Source organism: Nycticebus coucang, chromosome 3, assembly GCF_027406575.1.
Source record: "Nycticebus coucang isolate mNycCou1 chromosome 3, mNycCou1.pri, whole genome shotgun sequence".
Classification (NCBI taxonomy): domain Eukaryota; kingdom Metazoa; phylum Chordata; class Mammalia; order Primates; family Lorisidae; genus Nycticebus; species Nycticebus coucang.
Window position 1 is genome coordinate 10988674 of NC_069782.1, and position 23957 is coordinate 11012630.

Consider the following 23957-nt stretch of genomic DNA (forward strand, 5'->3'; position numbering starts at 1 on the left):
ATCTGGGGATCCTCGTGAGACCCCCAGGGGGCCACCCTGCGCGGGGATGGTGGCGGGGGTGGTGGGCGGAGGCGGTGGGAGGACACGGAGGACGGTCCGGAGGTGAGCGTTTCTGGGGGGTGGTGCAGAAGCTCGATGGTGGACGGTGTGCCAGGCAGTGCCACACCACATCAGTCTGCTCCCATCTTTGAGAATCAGGGGTCCCCAGCCCCTGTCTTTCATGGGGTGCTGCCAGGTGAAGGAATTTATCCTCCAGCGGGTAAGGGAGGGGGACCGGTGCTGGAGGTCTGCTTTGTCCGGGGGGGCTGGGGGGAGCCAGGGTGCGGCTTTGCGACCCTTCCCCACAGGGTGGCAGTGGGGGTTTGGAGGAGGACCAGAATCGGTGGGTGGGGACCTTTGCTAAGGCTTTGCCCCCTCCTCTGTGGTGACGTTGGTGTAGGGCAAGCAGGGAGGCAGCCCAGGGAAGCAGCATAAATCGCAGAGACTGCAGCTCTGGCAGGGCTCGGGCCACTGCTGGGCTGTGTGTGTGTGTCTGTGCGTGTGTGTGCCAGTGTGTGTGTTTGCATGTGTGGGCTCCAGCAACTGGCGGGGGAGGGGATAGGGAGTGGGTGTGTTGGCCAGTGGGGCAGTGTGTACATGTGGGGAGGGATGTGCGTGCCGTGTGTGTGTGTGTGTGTGTGTGTGTGTGCATGCGCGCGTGTGCATGGGTTGGACCTGATCTCTATACACTTGTGCACGCACACACACATGGTGTCCATGGCCCACCAGGGTTTCCTCAGGATGTATGGAGGGGAGAGAGCTTGTATGTGTGTTTGTGTGCACTTGTGTGTGTATGTGTGCACTCAGGGAGCTTGTGTTCAGGACAGAGGCCACCAGGCCATGGTGTGTTAGGCATGCCCAAGGAGAGAGAGAAGGGGACAGTGATGCTGACAGCAGTACTCAGGGCACTTTTTGCAGCTCTGGGCATTGCGCTCTACCACTTCCCCTGCCTGCCAGCAGCTGCTTCTAGAGGGCACCGCCTCTGTCCCTTGGTGAGAGACACAGGTGTTGGGCTGGACCGTGTGTGTGTCCAGGCTGCGGCTGTCGCTGTCGGCTGTTACTGTCAGCTGGCCAGGCTGTCGGAGGTGAGAAGTGGGGGGAAGGCGGGTGCTGGCAGCACCTGGAGGAATGTGGTGGAAGCTGCCGGGCCCAGACCACTTGATTCCATCACTGAGGGACGTCTTAATGTGGGGAGCTTCATCACAGGATGGGACTGGGAGTGTCTGCCTGTGTCTGTGTGCGTGTGCATAGCTCACACCCCTGTTCCTGTGGCCTGTGGACACCTGTGGGATGTGTCATGTCTGGGCCACTGGCAGGGTACATGGGCCTGCATGTATGTGTAAATGTGTGACCTGAGATAGGTGTACACATGCATACACGGGTGTTGTCCAGAGTGAGCTGGGGGCCCTACAGCTGTGTGTGTGGGGACCTCTGGGCCATCAGACCCTGGGCAGGAAGAAAGAGGAGTGATTGTGGGGACATCGGGAAGAAGTGTGTGACGTCAGTGAGAACCTTGGGGTGTGACATCAGCTCCAGGCTGCTGGTGACGTCAATGGGATAACAGTGTGGGGGTCACCCCCAGTGGCCAGAGTGTGAGTGTGATGTTAGTAGGTGTGTTTGTGGCTGAGTGTTGTTGAGTACCCTGTGGGGCCATGGGAAGTGAGGGCATGGAGCCCTAGGGTGAGGGATCTGTCCCAAGAGGCCCCATATCCCAGTGTCCTGAGTGGGTGTGAGAGCCCTTTCCTTAAGATCTGCCCTAGAGTCCTGAGTAGCACATCTCCTCTGTCCCCACATGGTGTCCCTGTCAGAGTCCCTTCTGTAGTCCTGGTTCTCCTCCCCAGACCCTTGAGTGCGCGTGTTTTAGTGTATGTGTTTGACAGTTGAAAAAGGCCATAGCCAGGGAGCCTGAGATTTTTGGTTCTAGCCCCATTTTGCCACTGTCTGTGTTTGATTATTTAGGCATTCAGGCCCCATCTCTGTGCCTCGCTCACATCTATAACATCCGGGCGGTGGGGGTGGGGGTGGTGCTGAAGAGGTGAAGGGGTGGTCCCAGGAGACACTGAGCCTCTGGGGGTGCTGGTGCCCTGCACCAGGAGAAGCTCTGCCCACGTGAGCTCCAGCCCCTCGCCTCCTGTTCTCCAGCTCAGCAGAGCAGCTGTTCCCCTGTTTTGGTTGAAGTCTAACTTTGTAAAGAACGTTGTTTTCTTTCCTTGGATTTTCTCAGTGGTTCTGAGAGGTGGACAGGCTGGTTGTTATTATGTGGACATTTGACAGACGGGCAAACTGAGGTTGGAGCAAGCTGTCTGTTGACTTAGTCTTTAATGTGCACTCCCCTTGCTTTGTGGCTGCAAGGAGACATGTTTGATGAGCAAGTCCCTTCCCTTTTTGGGAAGGGATAGGGAGCTACATGCAGTGGTGGTGGGGGCTGCTGAGGTGACAGGTTGGAGGCTGAGAGGTCATTGGCTACAGTAGAGGCTGCTCTTGACTCCCCGGCCAGTGCCTGCTATTCCTCCACCACACAAGATCCAGAGACAGGGTGACAGAAATGGGCACATCCAGATGCCATGCCTTCTTTAGTGGGGTGTGTCTGGGGTGGTCATTGTCAGCTCCATGCCTGCTCCCCAGGGTCCCGTGAGGTCTGGTAGGACATCTGTTTTGGAAGAAGAATTGGGTTCCATTAATACCTCTGCTGCATCCTGGCTGTGTGTGACAGGCCAGCCTCTCTTCTCTCTCTGTAAAGTGGTGGCTGCTTGCCCTGCAGGCTTGATGAGCGAGTGTGAAAGTGCAGGGCCCAGATGTGCCCATCACTCTTACCCCACCGGTTCCAGCTACAGTGCCCCAGTGCCCTGGGGTCCAGGTGCTCCCTTCTGCCACCACCCCCCCACTTTGTGGAGTAGACACTAAGAAATGGAATTGCCTGGAAGCAAGGCCTCATTAGCAAGTCGCATCTCTTCAGGGGTGGTGTTAACAGTGCAGAAGCTTAACTCTATCCTCTCTCCTGCTGCCCCAGCCCAATCCCCCATTAAATCAACCTTCTCGTGGCTCAGTTAGCACCTGGGATAGAGGCACTGTCATCATTACTGGAGAGAACATCTGGGAGTTGGAATAATAGAGTCCCATTTCCCCCTCCCAGCTCTGCAGATAGTCCCCAGAGAAGCCCTGAAGAGACCCTGAGGACTGGAAGCCACCTGGGCAGCCTTTACGCCTGTGTGCTGGCTGCATTATGCTGAGGATGGCAATAGTAATAATTACAGTGATAATAATAATATTGGTATTAGCTAATATTCACTGAGCTCCTACTGGGAGCCAGGCCGGGTCTGAAGCTCTTTATAAGCAGCACTTGTTTAATCCCACAAGAGCCTCCTGCAGTAGGAGCTATTACTGTTCCTCATTTCACAGACAAGACACAGAGAGGTTACAGATCAGCCCAGGACCACACAGCGATCTGGAACCAGGAATGGAACCCCTGCAGGTGGACCCTCACATCAGTGCCATTCACTGATGAACTCTCTTGCCAGATGGGCTGGGAGACCTTAACCTCTTGGGGTGCCTCTCTTGATGAAGGCCCTCTGTGGACTTTACTTTGCTTATTTGGAAAGGGAGGCAGTGGGTTAGGAGGCATTTTTCAGTAGCTACAAGGACAGAGAGGCAGGAAAGGAGAGGCCTTAGAGATGGCTCCTGAGTGTCAATCCCCATACCCTATTCCTCCTGTGCCCCACCCCCTGAAGTGACCTGTGAGGTTCCCAAGGGCAGCTCCCATTCCCTGGCCCCCGCATAGTGCCTCAGACAGCAGTGCTCCTGTAGAGTACAGGTAAGGGGTGCTACCCAGGATCAGTATCTTCCCCAGGTTCTGAGCCTGTCATGGCCTGAGCTGTGGCCCACTGGCCTCCCCTTCCCAAACATACTGCCCCCGCCTGCCCTATCTTGTTGTGGAAAGAGCAGAGTCTTGGCCTCTTCCTGAGGCTCCAAATTCTCTCTCTTTTCCTCATATATGTGTGTCCTGGGCACTTCAGCTCACCTACCTGAGGCTTTGTTTCCTAAAGGCAACATGGAGAGAACGGTTTGGGTTTCTTAAGGCTTCTGGGTGGCCTAAAGGTCATGATAAAGGTTAGGTATACAGCAGCCATCTGGCACAGAGGAGGTGTCAGTTTGAGTATTTTCTGCCCCCTTCCCACCTGACCCCTCCATGCCTTCCTGGTTCCTTGGAGCAGTCTGGGCTGCACGTGCCTGGGCCTGTCTCTTTCCTTCCTGCCCTTTCCAGCCTCTGCTTTTCAGCCCTGAAATGCATGGGGATCGTTTCCCAGAGCTCAGGCTTGGGGGGCCTGAGGAAGCTAGAGAAGGGCCTGGGCGTCTGTGATTATGTTTGTGTGTACACCCATCACCACCTCTCTCTGGGAGAAGTGGGGCATGGATCCCCAGGGCTGCCTGACCAGCCTTCTCTGAGTCTATTCCCAAGACTCAGGCCTGAATCAGTTTCCCTCCTTGACCTGTCTCTCCATCTTCTCTCTCCCATTACAATTCTCCTTTGATCTTGGAAAAACAGAGGCTGTGGGGTCAGCCTTCCTGCTTCCCTACTTCCTTTGCCCTTCTTACCTGAGGGAACTTCCAGGATCTGCTTATTGGTGGTCCTCTGTCAGTCTCTCCCTCTGCATGTCAGCTCCACACAGGTGGAGACTGGTAGGCCCTCAAAAAATACTTATTGAACAGACCCCTTTCATCTGTATGCTACTGAGGATGGATCGACGTTTTTCATATTCAGAAGGCACTGCCCTCCCTCACCCGTATTTCATGCAGGGAGAAATTCTGGACCCTGAGGCTCAGGCAGGAACTCCCAGAGAGGAGTACCTGGCTGGTGGAGCTCAGGTCCTGGAGGAGAGATGAGACACGCGGAAGTGCCCAGACCGGGGCCTGCACACAGTAGGACTTGCTTGGCAGATGGTTTTCATTAGTCTGTGACCTGACTGACAGAAGGGAGGCCAGTTGCTGAGAAACTTTCTGGGCAGGGTGGGAGAGGTCAGAGACTTCTGTTTTGGGCATTACAGAACTCCCTCTATTGCACACCTGCTGTGTGCCAGGTATAGGATGAAGCACACTTTAGTATCTTGTTTAATCGTGGCTGGAGGATGGCGAAAGAGATCCAACTGACTGTTGGGTGGGGGCATGACAGATGGAGTGATTTCATGAGCTGGGTCCCAGAGGTTGGGCAACCTGGAGTGGATTTTGACAAGCTGAGTCTGGATATGTAGTTTAAGGATCAACCACACAGGACCACAAATGGTGGGCCATGGAAACTGAGCAGTATCTTCTTTGTCAAGGAGAATCAGTCTCTGGATGTTAAAGTGCAGATTCTTGCACCTTGCCTGCTGAGGTTTTGATTCATTAGGGTTGACGAGAGGCCCAGGAACCTGCAATTTTGATGCTCATGTTTGGTGGTTGGGTGACAAGTGAGAGCAGCTGTTTCATGTTTCCCAGGGTCTCTGGCACTCCTCCTGGACTCCTGGGGAGGCAGCAAACCCAGGCTTATTTTCCAGAGCTTGCGCTCAGAGGAGTGCCTCACCTTGGGTGACACAGCAGCCAGGCAGAGGCCGATACTGACTAATACTTCCTGATAATCCTCCATGCCCACTGACTGTTGTTCCAACCCTGTTCCAGGAGTCCCTCCCTCATTGAATCCTCAGACCGTTCGTCAGTGTGGTTCCTACTGCATGCGCGTGAGGAACAAGAGGCAGAGTCTGCGGTCACGGGTTCAAGGCCGCACAGCTAGAAAGCTGGGCAGAAACTGGAGCCGGCCTGCCCCAGCACCTTGGACAGAGCGAATGCCCTCCCCTTGCCCGCCTTCGGCGGGAGGGCGCGGGTGGAGTCTGCGGCTGTGCTGAGCTGCGGGCAGAGGCCAGAGGCGGGGGTGGAGGTGGGGGTAGAGGAGCTGCGAGAAGGGCGGAGAGCAGTGAGGGCGTCCTGGAGGGGGCGACGCAAAGCTCGTATCCGAGGCCCGCGCCGTCCATCGGTGGGCGCTGTGGCCCAGGCCGGTCTGGGTCTGGCGAGCAGTGGGGCGTGTCGGGTCCAGTGCTGCGCACGGGCAGGTGCGGAGTGGGCGGGAGCCGCGGCGGACAGGGCAGGCTGGGGGCCGGGCGCGCGCTTGGAGCCCTGTCAGGGGCCGCGCGTCCCCCGCCCCGCCCCCGCCCCCACCTCCCCACCCCAGCCCAGCCGCCGTCCCGCTTTCCGCCTTACTTCCCTGTGCTGAGAATTTGCAGCCGCAGCCTCCGACTCTCACAGCCAATTTCACGGCCACTGGGCTCCTCCAGGTGCGCTGGATCTGGGAGCAGCTGGCGGGGGCGGCGAGGACCGGCTGCCCCGGGTAAAGGTACGGGGGGCGAGGGCCCGCGAGTTGTTGGCAAGGGGGTGTGTGCGGACGGCATAGGGGCCGCTTTGGTGAACTGCCCTGGAGTTCTGTAGCCGGCAGGCGAGGCCGTGTATGCTGGGGGTGTGTGGGCACATGTGCATTGGCACGTGTGTCTGGGAGTGCTTCCCTGTATATGGGCACGCTTGTGCTTGCGGCATGTTGTTTTGGTGCTGGAGTCTCTGTAGGGTGCCCCTGTGCCTCTGGGCATGTTTGGGTGTGTCGGGTGAAACCTGGACAGGCTCAGTCCACAGTGTGGACCCAGTGTGTGTCTGTGCAGTGTCCCTGTGCATGTTGGCACAGACGTGGGCCTGGGTGCTGGAGTGGGTCTGTATGAGGCATCCCTGCATCCAGGCTCCGTGGGCAGCTGTGTGCAGTGCACGGTCCCTGGGCACACGGTGTCTGGGTCTGTGATGTGCATTTTTCTGCAGGGTATGAAGTTCTGTGTGGATTCCATCTGGGCCCACCCTGTGAGGACAGGCACGTGCGTGTGTGGGTATAGTAAGTGTCCCAGGGTATGTTCCCAGTCCTGCTGGCTGTAGAGCTCAGAGTCAAGTGGGTGTCTCCCTTTAGGGCTGGGGAGCCCTTGTTGAGGGAGGTGAGGCAGCGTGGGGCCACGTGTGTGTTTATGTTCTGTTGGGTGCCACTGGCTGCCAGCACTCGGTGGGTCTACATATGTTTGTGAATGGCAGTGCCAAGGGAGCCGAGGTGTGAGCCCCTGCATGCGGGGGAGGGCCAAGAGTACCATCTGGGCTGGGGGTGGGGTGCAGGGTGGACGAGGAGAGGGGCCTCTTTGGGAAGGGGCTGAGTGTGTGTGTGCACGTGTGCGGACAGATGGAGGCAAGGCTCTGCCCAGGCCCGTCTGCCTGGAGTATGAGTCTGAGCAGGCGGAGGTTGGTCAGGTACTTTGCTCTTAGGCAGTGTGTGAACACCCATAGCGGGGAGATGGGGCAGCTGGTGTGGCACAGGCTTTGCACCTGGGGTACGCAGTAGTCCTGGCAGAGTTCTGAATAAGATGCAATGTGCTGGGGTGGGTGCATCTTTGCTCCCTGCAGCACAGGAGATGGGGCCCAGCTTAGGAGGGGAGTGAGTGATGTTGGTGTTCAGAGTGATCATTGTGTGTGGGCACTGGGTGTCAGGTAAGTGTGAGAGTCTGTGTGACATGTGTGACCATAGCTGTGACCATAGTGGGGCATAGGAGAGGAAATATGACTTGGAAGGCCCCTACAGGCTATGGGGCCCAGCAGGGAGAATGGGACAAGATGTGGGGGTTGGGGGGGGGTCTCTTAGTTCCCAGAAAATCCACCCATCTGTTGCTGCCCAGGGGCTTGAAAGAGGTCCTGAGGTCCCCTGGCCCCTCCCTATGCCTCTGAACCCCCTGAGGTCCCCTGGCCCCTCCCTATGCCTCTGAACCCTGTGGGTTATGGCGGGGCCCCCCATTTGGGTCTTGAGGTCTTTCTCCATGTCTCTTGCCCCATCATCCTTTTGTCTCTCTACCTCCAACTCTTTCCATCTTTCTGTCCCCAGCTCTCCATCTCTGCCTCCATCTCTCCCATCTTTGTCTTTCTCTCCATGTGCCCCCCATCTCCCAGTCTCTGTCTCCCTTTATCTCTCCTCCATCTCCGTCTTCCCTCTCCCCTTCTCTGTCTCTTCTTATCTCTGTCTGTATCTCTCCATCTCTCCCCATCCTTGTCTCTATCTCTCCTCCCATTCCTTCATTCCTCTCCTCCCTCTGCCTCCTCCCTCTCTCTCACACTGATATTCATTTGTGGTATTTTCGGTTGCCATGGGAAACCTAAGAAAGAAGTGAGTGTACCCTTCAAGACTTCAGCATTTTTCCCTCCTCCCTCCCTCCGCTGCCCCCCTCCTCCCTTCCTCTCCTCTCCCTCCCCTCTCTCCCCCTCACCTCCTCCTCGCAGAAGGAGAGGACTTGGGTGAGGAGCTGCTGCTGCCTGAGCTGGGCCAGGACCCGAAAGCCCATTGCTGTCGTTGCTGCTGTCACCGCTACTGCCTGGGGACCACCCTGAGACCCAGGCGTGGGACAGAGCCTCACCAGCTGGAGGGGCTGCCTTTGCCTGCAGATATCTGGTAAGAACGGGATCCTTTGGACTGTGCGTTGTGTGTGTGTGTGGCTGAGTGTGGTCACAGCTCACATGACCTGGCCTTGCAAACCTGTGATGTAGCCCAGCCTCAGCCTTCTGTATGTCCCTTTCTGCAGGCCTGGCCCCTGCCCCCAGCTGTAGGCACCCCTCCACGTCTCCATAGCTTCTCTCCCACAGGGCCTATGAGATAGCTGGCAAGTGGCAGGCCTGTTGGGGAGTAGGACAGGTCCACTGGGGAGGCGGGGAGGCAGCCCCTGTTGGCTTAGAGTCCCCAGCTCCTGCCCCATCACCCAGCGGAGAGGCTGCATCAGGTCTGGCCTGCACCCCAGCAGGGAGGGGGTATCCATGCACCTGCAGGGGGCCGAGGGCCAACTTCCAGGGGAAGCCTGGGAGAACTGCCGTCTCTTCTTCTCCCTCAGGTGGGGGTCTTTCCATTGTAGAGAGGGGCAGAGAATGAGCTGGGAGCAAGAAATAACGCCAGCTGCATTGATGAGGGGCCTGATCCAGTGTCATTGAATTATGGAGGTGCAGGGAGAGTTGGCTGACACTAGGAGGCTGCAGGCAGTAGCAGGAGCGGCTCTGTCCTGGTTGGGGCTGGTGGCTGCCCTGGAGAGGAGAGGCTGGGGCTGTCACCATGGCTGTGTTGGTGGTGGCCACGTGGAGGGAGCTGTTGTCCAGGCGGTGCTGAGTGACGATGGTTGCTGTGGCGAGGGAGCGGCCTCTGTGGCATTGTGGTCTCCATGGAGAGAGGAGGAGACAGAAGGAGGAGGCTGGCTGTCTGGGCACGGTGTTGGTGGTTGCTAAGGATGAGGAGATGCTGTCTCTAAGGTGCGGTGGTCCCCACGTGGAGGGGCTGTGACTGCCAAGGTGTTGAGGTCCCAGGCAAGGGGTGGTGATAGGTGCCCTGGAAGGGGCTGTGCAAAGAGAGGGTGGGGGTGGTGGGTGCTCCATGGAGGATAGTGGAGGTGTGGGGGGAGGGGCTGCTGTAGGGGACCTGATGTTACTATTACAGGCTGAAGTGGGGTTCTTTGCGGAGGCAGGAATGGCAAGCAAGGTAGGTGAGTCTGATCATATTCATCTTGCCTGCCCTTGTGGCGAGGCAGAGCAGCCTGCACCAACAGTGACCCTCCTCCCCAGGCCTTCTCTCAGCTCTTGCCTCCCGCTTTTCTGGCCATGCTGTCCTCTCTACCTCCTCAAGCCCACCCTCCTTCAGGGCCTTTGATCACACAACTTCCCCATTTGGACACTTGCTTCTTTCTTGCTCTCAAATGACTTCATCCCTGTCCTTCATGTTCACTGGGAACCTGTTGACCCAGTGCTGTACTCCAGGGAGCCCAGCGCTGATATCTGCCTTTGAGGGATCAGATAGGGGAGGTGACTTGCCCAAAGTCACACAGCAGGCGCTGCTGGGACTGGGATTCAATTCAGTCCAATCCCCCCCCCCCCCGCAGCCTGGTTGTTGAGCACTCCCTCCCCGAGTGGCCCACTCACCAGGCCTAACTTTCCCTGGGGAGCCTGCGCCTCCTAGAACATCCAGACCATTCAAAATCCTTTCTCTCTTCCCTACCCCAAGTCCCCAGGGGTGCTCCTGAAGCAACATAATGAAACAGGAAGCAGCATGAGAGAGCCAGAGTTCTGGATTTAGATCCTAGCTCTGGTTCTTACAGTGTTATGGTCTTGGGCCTCAGTTTTTTGCTCTGTAAAACAGAGATGGGACACATGCCTCATCAGCAGGGTTGCTGTTATTTGTGATAATGTGTCTGATTCCTCTCATGTGGTTCCTGGCATGTAGTAGACTCTCAGTGACTGATACCTACTACTATCTTCATAATTCCTTATAAGAGTGATTTAATAACGATTTTCTGACATGCCTGGGGAGGGTGGTCAGTGGTGTCTTCTCACTAGAGATCTGACCCTTGGGTGGTGTCTTGAGTTGGTGGTAACGGGATGGGGACCTGGAGAGGCAGAGAGCCTCTGGATGGCCACACAAGCACCATGGTAGCTGAGCCCAGTTGGGACCAGATGTGGCTGGCTCCCTAGCTGGTGCGCACCCCAGGGCCTGCGTGTGTACTTTAATCATGAAGCCCTGTCCCCTAAGCTCTTGCTGACCCCCCTGCCTGCTGGCTTCCTTCACAGGGCTCCGGTGTTCTGAGCCTGTTCAGCCAACTCTGGCCTGGGGCACCATGTGTCAGGCACGTGGCTGGTGGTGCCCTGGGAGTAATGGATTCAGGGCAAGTCTGTCCTGTGTCCTTCTTTGGCACCACCAGGGACAGACCAGGCAAGAGGCTCAAAGGGATGCCAAAAGGGGGCCATTTGAGGGGGCTGGGGAGTGATGGGCATGATGACTGTCTTTCAAGTGACAAGGGTCTGAGTTCGGATCCTGACATGCCACTTTCCATGGGTACATTTCTTCACCTTTCTGGGCCTCAGTTTCTTCATCTGTACAATGGGATGATAAAATTCCCTACTTTACCTGGCCAGTAAGGCATGGGGATGAAGTGAAGCACAGGGCCTGGTGCTGGGAAGTGCTCTGGATGGCAGCTGCTCACATTTCAGGTTGAACTGAGGAAAGAGGAGAGAGGGCTGTCTCAGGTGGCCTCAAAGGGCAGACACAAGTAGGATCAACCAGGCAGACTTTACTTCATCATAATGACAGGCTTTAGACACAGGTGGAAGGAGCATGGGGTTTAGGACTACCAGGCTTAGGTTCATGTCCTGATGTTGCCTTTCACGGGCTATGGGATCTTGGGGGCCTTAGTTTTCTCACCTGCACCATGGGGGGGGACTGATAACAGAACCAGGGTTGCTTTAAATGAATTAAGGTGAGTGGAAGAGACCTAGAATTCACAGCAGCTGGTTTTCCAGAAGAGGAAAGCAGGGGGAAGTGAGGGGTTTCCAGTGATGCCAGCAGCTGCTGTCCTCTGAGCATTCCGTATGAGCCAGGTATTCCCCGGGGGCCCCAGGGCTCATTTGATTCATGGGACTTTGCACTGGCTGTTCCTTCTGTGTGAGGTACTGTTCCTTCTGTGCTCATTGCTGCTGCCCTGGACCAATGTGTGGCTTTCTCCTGTTCTGGTGAATTGTTACCTCCTCAGGGAAGACTTCCCTGAGCACTCTGTCCATTGTTCTTGGCCTCCCACTCTGTTTCCTTCTAGCCCATAACACAACCTAGTGTGTTTTGTTTGCTGGTTTACCTTCTCTCCCACCCCTAAAGAGTATTGACTCCCTGAGTTTTTCTCTCTCGTTCCCTGCCCTATCCCAAGTGCCTTGAATGGGGCCTGGCACATAGTAGATGTTTAGTAAGTATTTGGTGAATGCATGGATGGGTAACCCCAGCAGCCACCGTGTGAGCTCAGTCTTATCATTCCCATTTTACACACGAGGAAGGTGAGCCCAGGAAGGAGGCCTGATCAATTGCTATGGTCCTGCAGGAGGAAGTGGGTGGCAGGCTCGGCATATGACCTCAGGCTGGGCTGACTCCAGGTCTAGTGCTTTGTTTTGCCGCACTGTGTTGCCTTGCTGGGAGGCCTTGCATTTCAGGCTAGGGAATTTGGACTTGACTCTGAATGCCCAGTCAAAGTCACAGAAGGTTCTTGGATAGGGAAGTCTCAGGCCATAAGGAAGAGCTTTTGGTAGCAGCCTGAATTGTTAAGAAAACAGCGTTCACATGCTAACTGGCTGTCTGTCACCTTAACCACTGTGTGCCTCAGTTTACTTGTCTGTGAGATGGGGGCAGTATCTAGGGTGGCTTCTGGAAGGTCATAGGCTTTGATCTGCAGACTTGGCTTGGGGGCTTTTTCTCAAAGTAGAGAAATAGCCTCTGCCGAACCCCACCTCCCGGTCCAGGGAGGCCTCGCTGCCAGCCCCAGAGGAACTTAAGATTTTCAATTCTGAATAGGGGACATTTTAAGTACCTGGAAAGGCTGTTTTCTGTCCTGCCAGCCTAAGTTCTCCCACCCCTCCTTCTGCCAGCTCCACCTCTTACCCCTCTAGGTCAGGAGAAGGAAACTGGTTTTAATGGAGCATCTGCTGTGCTGGGACTGGCTTTCTGATGCTCCTTCCACAGCCCCAGTGGCCCCCTACAGCATGGGGATTGTTATGCCCATTTATAAGCAACCAAACTGAGGTCTGAGGAAATTCTCTGTTGGGGTGCACAGCAGGGGTGTGGACCTAGGCTCAGAGGATCCTGTCCTCACTGTGAGGGGAATGGGGAGAGAGGAGGGAGGGCACCTGAGATGGGTGCCCAGATGCTCCTGGGTTACCTGGGGAGTGGGCTGTTGCTCTAAGGCCCCACTCCCCACCAGCATGAAGCTTAGAGCACTGGCCCCCAATTTCAGAGGGGCTGGACCTGGAGGGGCTGTGGCACGGACAGACTGCCCACCCCCCCAGCCTAACTGCCCACCCCAGCTGGCAGCCACACTAGTCCAAGGAAATAGATCTTGCCTTGTGTGTCGTTGTCCCAGTGTCTTGCTCAAGACCCCATTTGTTTGGGGAGGAGAAAGGGGGGTCTGTGGTACCCAACAGAGGTGGGATTCATGGACAAGGCTCCATGCTGGGGGTGGCCTGCCTGGTACTGGCCAGGCCTGGAGGAGGGCCAGGAGGAAGAGAGGGAGGGAGGGAGGAGTGGAGGGGCTGAGGCGTGGCCTGAAGTCCTGCTCATCCCCTTGGGGCAGAGTCTTGCAATGGGTGGGGGTGGGGCTGTGTAGATGGAGGTGCTGGAGAAGGAATGTGGGAGTCCCCTCCTCCTGACTTCCTAGTCTCAGGGACGGGGAGTTCCCTGTCTAAGGGGGAATAGAGCCTCAACTCCCAGGAGCCCCAGTCTGAGGGCGGAGGTACCGTGGGTATTCTGGGCTTGATCTGTTTTCTGAGTGTAGGAAGAGAGATGGTTCCACTGAGTGGGGGCTCCCTAAGTTCTGGAAAGGGTTTTTGGAAGAGTCAGTCCCTAAGGACTAGGAAGGGTTTGGATTTGAGACAGGGGCTACAGGAAGGCCTGTTTTGTGGTTAGAAATAAGGCATGGTGGATTTGATCCAGATTCTGAGTGGTCACATGCATCTGTCTCAGTTTGTGCATCTGCGAAATGGGGATCTGCCAGGCTCCTGGAGGGATGGAATGAGATGGGTTTGGAAGGAGAAATACTGTGCACAGTAGGCCCACATGGCTGCTGGGGCTGCATGGTAGGGAGTAGGATCCGAGAGGTTCTAGACTTACTGCAAACCCATCCCTCACCCCCATCTCCACACTGGGTTACAGCTCAGCCAACACAGCTGTAATCTTTATGGGCATAGGAGGGAGCATGGAGTCTGTGTTGAACTGTGGGGCACAGATGCAGGGCTAGAGGGCTCCTTCCTGCCTCCAACTTGCCATGCGACCCTGGCTTGTCCCACATCCTCTCTGGACCTCAGGCAGAGGTCCCTCCCACCCTGTCCTTGAGGACACCATTTGAGCTCCTTCCCTTCCCACCCAGGGCTGGGCTTCAAGAACAGAGGTGGGAGCTCTTCAGGGATCCTAAGCATCCTCGGGGGAGTTAGGCTGCCGAGGGGTCAACAGAGGAGTGTGGGTAGCCCAGACCTATGGTAGAGAGCCCTACATCTAAGCAGAGTCTCCAGAAAGGAGGCCCTCCCTGCCCCACCAGACACGCTCTTGAGCTGTGCAGTGGTGACAGAGTGGTTAAGTGTGTGGGTCCTGGTGTCAGTTTCTGCTTCTTCGCATAAGTTGCTTCACCTGTGTGGCCTCGGTGGCCTCAACTGTGAAATGGGAATAATTATAGTGCCCACCTGGTAGAGTTGATACTATAAGGTGCTTTACACCATGCCCCCTACACCGTGAGTGTTTAAGATGCTAACCTGTACTTGCTGTTGGGTGTCCTGGGAGCAGGGAGGCAGAGCATCAGTGGCTCTTCTGGCCCCTACCTTGTGCGGCTGCTGGAGACAGGGTCTGGTTTGAGGACTCCTGAGGCCTAGGAGGATGTGGGGTGTCTGCTTCTGTGGCCCCTCCCTTCTCCCCACTGCCCACCCAACAGGATGTTGTGGCAGGAGCCGATGAGCTTTGGAGTAAAGCGTGGGCTGCACCCCAGCTCATTCACCACCTCGCTGGCTGTGGGCTCTGGGCAGATCACTGTCAGAGCCTCGGTTTGTTTGTGTGTAAATGGGGACGAGGGCCGTAATGAGAATTAAGTGAGATGATGCGGGAGGACAGTGGCCATCTGCTCCTGCTGCTTCCTGTCACTGTCCTGCTCTCCTCCCTGTGACTCCGTGCTGGGATTGATGGCAAGGGAGGGAGGGGCTTTAGAAGTGGGTTTCCAGCTCAGCTGAGATGACAGCTGACCTGGACACTCAGGGGGCTGTCCTCAGGGACCAGCTACAGGCACCAAGGGGTCTGGGAAGAGGGGGCTCGACGGGGAATAAGAACCCCAGAGTGCTGGAGGTCAGAGCCAGCAGACCTCCCACCCATGACCTGTACTCGTGGGCAGGCTGTGGCCCAGGGAGGTGAAGCACTGGCTTAGGACCATTCTTTTTTTTTTTTTTTATTGTTGGGGATTCATTGAGGGTACAATAAGCCAGTTACACTGATTGCAATTGTTAGGTAAAGTCCCTCTTGCAATCATGTCTTGCCCCCATAAAGTGTGACACACACTAAGGCCCAACCCTCCTCCCTCCATCCCTCTTTCTGCTTCCCCCCCCCATAAACTTAATTTTCATTAATTGTCCTCATATAGGACCATTCTTTAGTGAGGCCAGTCTGAGGGTGGAACCCAGAACTGCCAACTTTCAGCTTGGGCACTTTCACTTCATAGCCCCTAGGCCAGCCTGAAGTGGCTCCTTCTGAGCAGGGTCACCCTGGGGCCTGACAGCTCTGTTTTTGTCTATCTTGTCTGGTCTCTGTCTGCTACCTATCTCTCTGGCCCTGCCCCAGCTGTTTGCTGTGGTCTACTGTCCCTTTCCCAGGCCACAGGAGGAAGAGCTGGCTGGACCGAAGCTGGCTGTGTGTATGTGTATGTGTGTGCGCGTGCATGTGCACTGGGGATCTTTGAGTGTGTGCTGTGTGTTGGAGCTTGTACACATCAAGGAATTGCAAGTTCTGGGCACACTGTAAACTAGGGGACTGGCACGTGCTCTCTGTGTGTACAACAACAGAGGCCTGCAGCTGCCCCGAGGCCGTCGCTGGTCCCATATTTCCAGCACCTACACGCACACCATCTGTTCTTACCCATGAGGGATTCTCCTTAAAGCCCATTTTGCACCCTCATGTGGCCCCTGACTCTGCATCCTGGGACCCACCTAGCCATGGGTCTCCCTCAAATGGCCAATTCCCTGTTGTGGTGACTGGCTTGTGTGCACTTTTCCCACTTTCACTAGCAGTGCATGACTTCAGATGGGGCTGGCGCGGCGGGCTGGTCTGTGGGGCTGTGCTTTTAAGGTTGAGTGTTGACAGCTGGGCTTCTTTCCTAGTGTAGGCTGAGCATTTTAGACAGGAGGTCATTCTGGAGGGGATTCCTGCTAGTGGGGACCCATGGGACCTGGTCAAGGTCCCAGGCCAGGAACCTGTGGCTGTCCCCAGGGATAGAGTATCCAGAAACTTGGATGACTGTAGTAGGTGCTGGGGACTATACTGTCCCTTGCTGTTCCCACTTGCTGTGTCCCAGGATCCCTGTGCATTGGCCCCTTCAGTGCTAAGGGGAGCTGCTCAGGACCTGGTATCCAGGGCCTCCTGGACCTGGGGGTGGGGCAAGGTGGGTGAGTGCCACTCACAGAGGAGGGGGTGCAGGTGACTGAGCAGGCCCTGGGGCCTGGAGTTCTTATCCCCATCCTGCCTGGCACTTCCTCACTGTCTCTCTTTCCTCCTTGGGGACTGAACCTGGCCCAGTCCTGGGACTTTTTCATTCTCTTGTCTCAAGCTGGAGACACCTTGGTGCTGTAGGGAGAGAGCACTGGACAGAGTCCTGAGCCTAGGGTTCAAATTGCAGCTCTGCCCCTTACCCTCTATGAGACTCATTTCTTAGGCCACCCACAAAGTCAAAGGAAATCATTTATTTTCTTTTTATTGAACACTTAAGTAGCATCGTATGCTAGGCACACAGAAATTATTATTTTTTTTGCTGTTTTTGGCCGGGGCTGGGTTTGAACCCACCACCTCCGGCATATGGGGCCGGCGCCCTACTCCGTTGAGCCACAGGCACCGCCCAGGCACACAGAAATTAACTACATCTTCATTACCCAATGAGATAGATATGATCAGTATTTCTATTTTACAGATTGGGAAACCGAGGCACAGAGAAGTAAAAGAATCCTGCCCATGATCACACAGTGTGTTGGTGATGAAATCTGGATTTGGTCCTTGGGCCATCTGAATCTACCTGCCTTACTGTGTTGGGTGTCTTGGGCAGGGCCTGCACCAACCTGGTCCCCTAGGCGGAGCCTGGACAGTGGTCCAGGAAGAGGGTCCTCGCACCTGTGGAAGTTTAGGATCAGGCCAGATTTGAATCCTTAATGTATCAATTTCTAAGCAAATCACTTGACCTAGCTGAGCCTTAGTTTCCCCATCTGTAAAACAGGGCAATAATATTTCCTTGGCAGGGCTGTGTCAGCAGAGACATCAAGGGACATCTGTGTCAGCAGAGTTGAATGTGTCTCGTGGAGTGTGTGTGGCAAGCCCTGGGGCATGTGTGACCAGGGCTCTCTCATCACTGGGCACACACCAGTCCACCTGGTGCATCCACTGTGCAGCTGGGCCCAGGACTAGGGACACGGTGGCCATCTGCGTGTGTATGTGTCAGTGTGTGGGCCATCACAGCCCCTGGGCATCACACACACATTCTCACGCACACACCCACCATTGAGAAACTTGGACAATCCATGCTTGTAAGTGGAGCTGTGGAGACATGCTTGTAATCAGCTGTGGAGACATCTCACCCAGCTCCCTCAGTGGGGAAACTAAGGTCCAGAGAGGGAAAGGATTTGCTCTGGGGCCCACAGTGAGTTCAGATCATCTGGAGTGTAATTTCTGGGTGGGGCCTTTTCTAAAAAAATGCTTCGACAAGCCCTTCCGGTGGTGGCCTCGTCACTGGCCCACATCCTCCGGGTTGAGTCCCCCCAGAGGCCTTTCTTCTCCCTCTGCCAGTGCCAAGGCTCGAGTCCCCTCCCTGGTTCCTCCAGCAGAGGGGAGCACCTCAAGGAGAGGGACCTTGCCTGTCTTGTTCACACTGTGCCTGCAGTGCCAGCACAGAGGCTGGTGGGTGCATAGCAAGGGCTTCATAAGCATTTGTCGAAGAATTAGTGACCTTAAGTCATTTCTGAAATGATTTCTAAAAACCGCCCCCTTTGCCTCTCTCATGGTATACACCGCATTTCAGAAAAGCAAGGATTTTCCCAGAGCCAGAGCAGGGGATTGAAGCCAGCCCTCCTGTGCACTAACATACGCATACAACACACTCACGCACATGCACACAAGCACACGCAAACGCAGCACACAGGCCACAGTTCAGAGCTTCCTTCTGATCACTGCTCAATATTCTAGCCTAAAAGCGTCCATCTGTCTATCTCTCTGCCAAGTCCATGGGCTGGACACCTACTGGGGCACCTGTTCTGGGTCCTCCCACAGCCCATGGCTATGCCCCCAGGATGGGGCGGATCAGGAGTCCCTAAGAGGGCCCTGGGAAGGTAGTGCCTGACCTCAGGCACCTTCCCCACTGTGTCCAGCAGACTTTCTGTCTCCTGCTGGTCACATCCCCTTAGTCCCACCTGCCCAAGTCTCCCGGTCACCTCTCTACCACCATCCCCTCATTGCTGGGCCCTCTCCGGCTTTGGGGAATGGGGGTCATTCCCAGGGACCAGCCTTCCCCTCTGCCTTCCCCAGGAAGTCTGCCCTAATGCCCGGGAGGATGGTAATTAGTATGAAGCAGGCTGATTAGCTCAGAAATTAAGTCTTTGTTTCCCTCACTCCCCTGTTTCCCTAATTGAGCAGATGCAGAGCATGGGGAGGAGAGGGGCTGCTGGGTTGGTCACAGGGCTGTGTGTGTGTGTGTGGGGGGGGGGGGGTGTGTGTGTGGCTGCGAGCTTGCTGCAGCAGGAGGTGGAGGTGGGAGGGGCATGGATGGCTATACAGTCCCAGGGCCCCTGGCTCTCTGTCTTTCCCCTGGTGGGGGAATGCCAGGGAGGGTGTGCTTGGGAGTGGTTCCGGAGACATACAGCCCTCTAGGGGTGTCACTGATCCAAGGGGGTTTCTTGTCCTGACATTCTCCTGTGAGTGCTTGTATGCATTCCTTTGTTTCTGTGTTCAGGGTCTGCATATCCAATCACTGATCATAACTGCTGTCATTTATTGAGCACCTACTGTGTGCAGCCATCAGGCTGAATACCTTTCATGTATTGCCTTGTTTAGCCCTCAGGATAATGACGCAAATATGGGACTTTCATTTTTTAGGGGAGGAAAGTGGGGCTCTGAGAGGTGAGGTGACTTGTCCAAGGTCACACAGCTTGGAGAGGCCAGAGCAGGGTTCAGAGCTCGACAGTCTCATGCAATCCTTTCCTAGGCTAAGGAAGCTTTTTGGGCTGGGAGAGAGGTCAGTCCAAGTCCTGGGTGCCAGGGTGGGTGAGGTCTTTGTCCTCGTTTGTTACGAGGGGATCAAGACATCCACCTTCATGCATTGTTGGAGAGGCAGTCACAGTAACAGTAATAATAATGGTAACAATGATGAGTTCTTTGTACTTGCCGTGTACTAGGCAGGTGACAAATGCTTTACATGTTTTCTTATTTTGTGCTCACAGTGGTGCCATGAGCCCAGAGGTTTATACCTTCATTGTCCCCATTCTACATTTTAAGAAACTGAGGTTCAGGGAGGTGAAGGGCCTCCCCCGGCCCCATGGTGAGTGAGCAGGGGACCGCACGCCCCTCCGCCTTGATCACTACTCCCTGTGGTCTGTCTATAGCATGTGGGAGGTGCTTGGCACATAGTAGGTGCTCCAGCAAAGTTAGGGTCCTGACCCTGTCCCTGAGGGAGCTGGGGTCTGGAGTTTCTGTGTCTCTGGGGTTTGGCCTGGGGATCTTGTGGGGGGTCTCTTCTCACACAACCTATGTAGTAAGTATTGCTTTTATTCCCATTTTAAAGATGGAGAAGTTGAGGCTCAGAGAGATAAGATGTGCACAAGATCTCACAGCTGGTGAGGTTTGGGGGGATGGCTGTGAACTCTGGTGGTCTGGCTTCTAGTGCTGTTGTGTGGCAGGCTCCTGAGCACCAGTGGTCACTCCCCCCATGCCTGTCCCTGAGGGGTGATCCTCCCGGCCTAGTCTTCAGCCACTGCTCTCAGGATGGCACCTCCACTTCCCTTGCTGTTCTCAGCAGCCATGTGCAGGGGAGGCCTGAGTCTCCATCCTCTGCTATAGCTGGCCTCGGGCCATTGGCATTGGGTGTGGTCACCTGCTGACTGCACAAGCTTTTGGGGTGTTCCTCTGGCCCCTAAAACTCAACTTGTCCTATTATGGACTCTTCCTCTCTCTTCCTGCAACTGTCCATTTTCCCCTGCTCTGAGGCTCCCTATGCTCCATCCTGTGGCCACCTCCATGCAGCCTGCTCTTATGCCCACCCATTGTATGTCCTCCTGCCTCTTCAGGGGCTGGCTGTGGCAGCTCCTGCCCCTCTGATTCACTCTGCACCCTTCCACTGGCTGCAGCTCCCCACTGACCTTGGGCCAAGTTTCAGACTCCTTGGCCTGGCTTCTGAGACCTGCCTGGGGTTGGCCCAGCCTTGGGGCTTCTGCCTAGGGCTTCCTCTCGCATGCCCTGGTCCAGTCCTTCTGGCCTCATGCCAGTTCCTCAACAGTGCCACCTGCTGGGTACCATGTACCTCTCAGCAAAGCCTCTCCTGGCCCCTCAGGTGTCCCTGCACGGGGGACATCCTCTCTTTCTCCTATGAACCCTTTAAAAGGAATGATGTTGCCCATTTTGCCAGATGGGGAAGCTGAGACTCAGAAAGCTGAGGTGGCACCTGAACTTGAGGCTTTCTCATTGGGGGGCTGCGCTCTGCTCAGTGTGCATGTGTGTGTGCACACGTGTGTGCACATGCCGGGCCCTGCTGTCTGTGTGAGGCTATGTTTGGGCTGGGATGATGAGCCACATTGTTGGGGAGAGGAGGTCGGGGATGGTCTCTGCAGGCCCAGCCTGCCTTTTCCTGTGGGTGGTGGGGATGCTACATGTGAGCTTGGGTGGGGGGTGTCAGCCCCTTGCTAGACCCTGAGACCATAGCTCCGCAGCTCCTCCCGCTTCACTCCCTTTACTTCAAAACAAACACCCATGAGCCCAAACCGCCCATCCAGCCAAGGCACAGATGGAGTTGGAATTAATTAGTCCTGTTGCCAAGGCGACCAGGACCGGACCGGGATCCAGTCTTCTCCTCAGCCCGCCCCCACCCTCCTGGCCCCTCTCCTGCCTCCTGGGCTCCACCCTCTCCCCTGTAGCAGCTGGGGGTACCCTTGGGGACACTTCTAAAACCACGGAGGCAGTGGTAGGACTAAAAGTTGGGTAGGAGTCCCCACTTGCTGCTCTTGGCTTGGTGGGACCTTGGGCAAGTCCTTGAAGTGCTGGGAGCCTGCTTTGTTTCAATGGAATGAATGGATGGAAGGGTGGACCTGCCTGGGGTTGGGGGTTTTGGGGTCGTGCAGTGGGGACATGTGAGGATGTTGAGAGAGGGAAGAATGAAAGTGGCCTCAACTTGGGATGCCATTGAGATGGCAGTGGGAACGGATGCTGCTTAAAGGCAGGTGTGCCGTGGTCATGGGCTGGTAGCCTCCCTGCGCCCCAGGCTCTGGGCTCCCTCCTTACCCCCTTATCCTGAGCCCACACCCCTTCCTCTAGGGCCTCATCTGGATACCAGTAGCCAGGGCTGTGTTCTCCATCCTTGACCACGGGTCTATCCATCACTTCATCCAGTTCTGTCTCTTCCTTGAGGGCCTGGGTGAATTCTTAGCTTCTTTCTGCTTCTGTTTCATCATCTGAAATGTGGGCACAGCAGTACCCACCTGGTCAGTTTGCCGTGAGCTGCGCAAAGCTCCTGGCGTTAGTCTGTGGTTCCACTCTGTTGCTTCTTGTGCTGCTGCTGGGTGCAGAGGCTATGGTTGGGGGTGGGGGGTGCCCTGAGAAATGGGCTGGTGCGGGGAAACAGAGGGGACAGAAGCCCCACTCTCTTCTTGGGGAAGGTGAGGCAGGTGCCCCCTCCATCACCTTCTCTTCTCTGAGAAGAGTTCATTGTATCAGATCCCACCTTATTGCAGCTGGGGAAATCACGGCCTGGGCTACTAGCAGGTGTGGGACAGGGGCTGACCTCTCCAGCAGGGGTTTGAACACTGTTTTCTGGATCTTGTTGGATGGTACTGGCTTCAGGGGAGCATAAGACAGGGCTCAAGTCTCCCTCTGTGTAATCCTGGGGAATCTACCCCTCCTGCCTGGACCTCAGTTTCCTCTCCTGGTGGATAAGGAGCATGGAATGAAATTGCGAGTAACTGGCTGAAATAGGTTGGGGGTGTGGCTTTTTATGCTTGTGCTGACAGAGGATGGTGATTCTAGGCAAATGAGGGGCAGTTTCTGGCCTGGGCCATGCTTGGAAGTAGACTCAACTAGAAGATAGAGGTGACCTCAGAAGGACAGGCCCCCTGTGTTTCAGAGCCCCCAGTGTTGGGCAATGCCTCCCTGGTTGGGCATGCCCTGGGTTGGTGGGATGGAGCTGGGGCAGGTGCTGGCTTCCGCTCCACCCCTCACCACTCAGAACACACTGAGCTCTTGGAAGCTGAACACGCTCTCCTGCCACCGCCTGATTGGCCAGTTGCTCCTCTAGGTACTACAGAGGCATCTTCCAAACTGTGGTGGTGAGGACAGGGCCTCAGAAGAGAAAGGGAGCTGAGACTGTGACTGGGCTTTCTCCTGGGCTCCACAGCCCTGCCCTTTGGGACTGCGGGCAAGTTGCCGCCCCCTCCTGAGCCTCACTTTCCTCATCTGTCAGCTGGGCTTAATGTTGCCTATACTGAGATAACCAGCTGGAAAACCTTTTGAGAGACATAAACTAGGGCAGCAAACTCAGAACCTCATGGGAGCTCGGTCACTTAAAGATGCCTGTCTGGTCTGAGTAGGGCAATAGGGTGTGGCGAGGTCTGTGGCAAATTCCAGCAGTCAGCTTGGATTGCATCAAAATTTGAACTTGTATCAACACCGAGCCTGCCAACAAAACTGAACCACAGGCTGCCTTTGGAGCTTCCAGCTTGCCCCAGAAGGCAAACTACAAATGGATTAACTGGGGAGGGGGGTATTTAACTCTTCTTTACATAATAACAAGGGCTAACATTTATTGAGGCTTGCTGTGTGCCAGGAGACAACTAAGCACTTTACTGGGATTATCTCCTGTGATCCTCACACCAGCCTGAGGCAGGCAGCCGGCAATTGCTATTCCTACTTTGTAGATGAGGCAATTAAATCACAGAGAGGTTAAGTCTGGAGCCAAGGTCACACAGCTGTGGAGGAGGGTGCAGGGCCTTCTGATTCCTTACCTGGGGCTTTCTCCTCCAGCCTCCTCAGGGCTGGGTGGAGGGAGGGAAGGGCAGACCCACTTGGCAGGGAAACACCGAAACTGCAGCTTTTCTCTCACCACTAAGGAGGCTGGGGGAGGGAGGAGAAACAAAATTAAACAAACGAAGGGTGTTGTGGAGCTGAGGAAGAATAACTTATTTTTTATGAGCTTGTTAACATTTGTGAAGTTAAGTAAGCAGAAATTTATGCCCCTCATTTGCATGCATTAGAGGGAGGGCTGCCAGGGCCAGTGCAGTTACTGGGAAACCTCACGTCGCTCCCAGAGTGGAGGCCCCTGGGCTCACAGTAAGCAGCTCTTGTGCATGGCTGTGGCCATGTTTCCTGAGGGCCCACTGTGTATTTGGCCCTGGCCCTGAGTCTGTGGCTTCCTTTCTCTCTGCTGGGTTTGGGAGCTGCTGGTTTGAAGCGACTGCAGGGTCTGAGTGTTCTAGAATGTGCAGAACGTGCAGTGTTGAGAAGGTGCGGAAGGCACAAAGACCACCAGCTTTGCTGCCTGAGAACTGTGGGATCTGAGGTTTGTTGTGGCATCTTTCTGAGCCTCAGTTTCCTCATCTGTAACATGGGGACAGTGATAACACATGCCTCCTAACTTGGGTCCTCTTTATAGACACTGGCTTGTTGGGGAGCCTTGCCCCTTTGCTAGTTGGCTTGGATTTGGGGGCACCCTTTGTCTCCGATAGGCCTGAGGGCTAGATGACCCTTCCTCTAGAAGGCCTTACCAGACAGCCTCACCCGGCCCGGCCCCAGGGCCCCCTTACTGTTCTGCACGACTCCCTTGGAGCTGTGAGCTTCCTCGGGACTGGTCATTGCAGATCCTTGCACCTGTCCCAGGCCTTGGCCTGGAATTGGG

General features: G+C 55.7%; 1 protein-coding gene across 5 annotated transcripts in view; it reads left to right on the plus strand.

Annotated features, from left to right (window-relative positions):
- The window catches only part of ELFN2 (extracellular leucine rich repeat and fibronectin type III domain containing 2), a 52330-nt gene that overhangs the window by 724 nt on the left and 27649 nt on the right, over positions 1-23957 (plus strand). For 2 of the 5 annotated variants that reach the window (XR_008378801.1, XM_053584049.1), the window contains exon 2: positions 8356-8524. The exons of 1 other annotated variant lie outside the window; for it this stretch is intronic. The gene's annotated coding sequence lies outside the window, so the exon portion shown is untranslated. Of the gene's footprint in view, positions 1-138; positions 260-6268; positions 6401-8355; positions 8525-23957 lie in introns of those variants that run through there. 2 more of the 5 variants (XM_053584052.1, XM_053584051.1) reach the window with 2 other exon arrangements.